Genomic DNA, 3,371 nt, shown 5'->3' on the forward strand with positions numbered 1-3,371 from the left:
CTGTGCTTCATAATCAGAATTCATTTGCTAACCAAACAGCAACCTGTCTCTCATATGGTATAAATTATTGCTCCCTTTGAAATTTGGGATTCTTGCATCTGTCCTGACAAGATCTCTTTTCTCAGCAGTACTCAAGAGGCACTAACACCAGTGACTCTCAAACAATCAGATCCCCAAATTATCTCTGAACTGTCCTTCAAGTTTAGTTCCTTGAAAACCAAATTCTACTTAATTGAATTGGTACACATTGAGCTCACAGTCACTCACAGTTCAATCAGCATGTATCTCACTATGTTTTTATTAAAGTCAATGGAAGCAGCAGGTTTATTCCATCCCCATATTTTGAACATCAAATTTTATAGCAAATTTAACAGAGTTAAGCAAGCCAGTCACAAAACTAAATCACAAAGTCACCCAGAAACTAAATTATCAGATCTGCAAATCACTTCACCAGCTTTTCCCTTCCATTTACTGATATTCTCCTTCATTCTCACAAACACCCGTATCTCAGGAGCACCCCATTTCAAAATGTCCTCGTGCCATTAAAGTTCTATTAAAGTAATCTAAATTTGTCTCTGCTCTGAAAACAGGGCCTAGCTTTCACCCCACAGATCCTTTCCTCTACCTCATTCTTACATTGCGGATTAATCTTTTCCATTTACTCTATTCCTTTAATATTGTCCCAGTTAGACACTTGACTTCAGTCCTTCCCATCCTATGCCGTAGGGTTCAGAGTTTTGGTGTAGTGAGAATATAAATCCCACACGTAGAATAATCTTTCTGCGTAAATCCCAGTGCTGCCAGCATCAACATAAAGATCTGGTTGGCCACATGGTTGAAGGGGAAAATATAAGGAGAGTTTGATTGAGAGTTATAGCTTCAAACCAGTCAGGACCTTCCCTTTAAAGAAAGCAAGATTGCCTAATCTAAACAGGGTTAACGTTTCGGGTCCGGTGACCCTTCCTCAGAATGGAAGTTCTGAGGAAGTGTCACTGGACCCGTAACATTAACTCTGTTTTTTTCCTTCACAGATGCTGCCAGACCTGCTGAGTTTTTCCAGCAACTCTGTTTTTGTTCCTGATTTATAGCATCCACAGTTCCTTCGGGTTTTTTTTGCCTAATCTAAAAGTTGTTCAACATATTACACAATCGCGAGACATTTCAAGTCAGGCAGCTTATTGTAACCTCTCTCACGTGGCTTCATAGCACTATACAAATTAAAAATAATAACATGCACAGAACTATAATTAAAGTTGAAGTGCAGGAACTAATCTAATCACATTTATGATGCATATTAAATTTAAATTAATATTTATTTTACCCTTTTGAATTGAAACATTTATACACATAATTGGCATGATTGGAGCAGTAGTTCAAAATTCAAATCTATGCTTTCTTAAAGCTGACAGGCAGCATCATTATTTATAAAGTTGTCTGGAATCATTCTCTGAATATCGTAACAATGTCATGTATTTTTGTTCCAAGGTTTTGAAAACTAGACTCACCCCTTGCAAATTTTTATTGGTATGTGCAAGATCAGCTCCAATAATGATGGAGAGGACAAAAACAATATATTAACAGAACACATCTCATTCGTTATAAAGTATGTCAAATATTAAAGTAATTGGCATGTACTGAAATCATGACATTGGATTCCATAACGTTGTTGGTGCTGATGCTGTAGAAGCACTGAGGCAGAAGGGGAGAGGACACCATGTTCTTGTCAAATGTCAGTGCAACACTGAGGCATGACTTGCTAGAAAGGAGATTATGGCAGACATGATAATGTGCACTAGCAACACGACTAGTAACATCAATCAGCCATGGTGGATGACTTGGAGGATGAGGACAGAGTTCAATGGTTTAATTATTGTGCATTTGATTGAGAGAGTTTGGTAGTTGATATATGCTGACTAGTCAAACCCGAGAGTTGACTTGGAAAGTAGATGGAAAGATATAATTGAAGCTGGAGTTGTATTAAGCAGGCAGTTTGTGATTGCCAAAACACCTTAAAACTCCCGCAATAAACATGTTGCATATTTAGAAACTAGTGTCACCCCCGTTGCTGTGGGATGTATACAAATATATAACAAACCAGAAAATATGCAACAGAGAGTACTTATGTCTTCAACTGTGTAAAATCCTGTGAACAGATATTCACAGGAATATTTACTAAAAATAAAGCAAAAATAGTTACAATAAGAGTAATAATTTAAAATAACATATCTACCAGTAAGTACACACATGATGAAGGGATGTTAATTAAGCACCGTTTGATGCTATATGGAAACTTTGGTGCCCTTGAAAGAAGTAACAAAGCACTTCAATTGATTTTTCACTTCCCTTTTATTGGGACGACAGATTTTGCTGGACATTTTGCAGGTAAATGCACGACAACTTGTAGAAATGACTGGTGACATCTTGATTGATGTACCAAATGAAATTATGCTGACACTTGATCTCACTTCTCTGCCTTCTTTCATGCACTTCAGGTAAAAACGTAGCACAAGGCACTTGGAATACTTTCAATGAAGCCTCTAATAGTATGGGAAGGCAGGCTCTCTCCTACGACTGAGGTGTTCCATCTGCCTTTGGAGCAAGGACTATTCACACTAATCGTTGACAGCAAGACAACTGGATGGGCAAAAAGCAAATGGTGCACAGCCTGACCTAACAGGCATGGATCCTCCTTTTCTTCAGGATGGAGATTTCTACTCAATAATCTGTCATTGACAGTAATGGTGCTTTCAAAATAAATAATTCACAACAATTGTCATATATAGGCATGTGAGCTCCTAAGTACTGTCTAGACAATAAAAAGAAAAATGAATATGGCAAGGCCAAAATGCTCGTCATTTTGCCATTAAGTACTTTCTACGTCTTCACAAATAACTCCCATCATGCATCTACATGACCTTTAAGTCTGACTTTCTCCTAGAGAACAGAACAGTGTGTGGTCGTATGCATTGACACATCACAGTTATTAACTAAAGGAGGAGGCCATATTTTTGAGCTAATTTCTTCAGGTGCTACTGATCTCATTTGCATTAGAGGATGACAAAAACATTTCCCTCAGGACAGCACCTCAGGACATTTTTCCTTTAGCAGCTCAGCATTCCCACAACAACAAACAGCTGCTGTTAGAAATCCAATTGTCTCGCAGGGAGAGAACAGTGCCTTAAAGGATATGCAGGAACTTGAGATCTCCAGTAAAGAATTGGACAAGACAAAGATAATAGGAGCCACTGAAACTCACCGTAGTCTCAGAGGAAGATAGAGTTGACTTGGAAAGTAAATGGAAAGATATAGCAGAAGATAGAGCCTATTTGAGGCAGACTACTGGTGGTAAGTTAACCTGGGGGAGATCTCAG

The sequence above is a fragment of the Rhincodon typus genome, chromosome 14, assembly GCF_021869965.1.
Source record: "Rhincodon typus isolate 14 chromosome 14, sRhiTyp1.1, whole genome shotgun sequence".
Classification (NCBI taxonomy): domain Eukaryota; kingdom Metazoa; phylum Chordata; class Chondrichthyes; order Orectolobiformes; family Rhincodontidae; genus Rhincodon; species Rhincodon typus.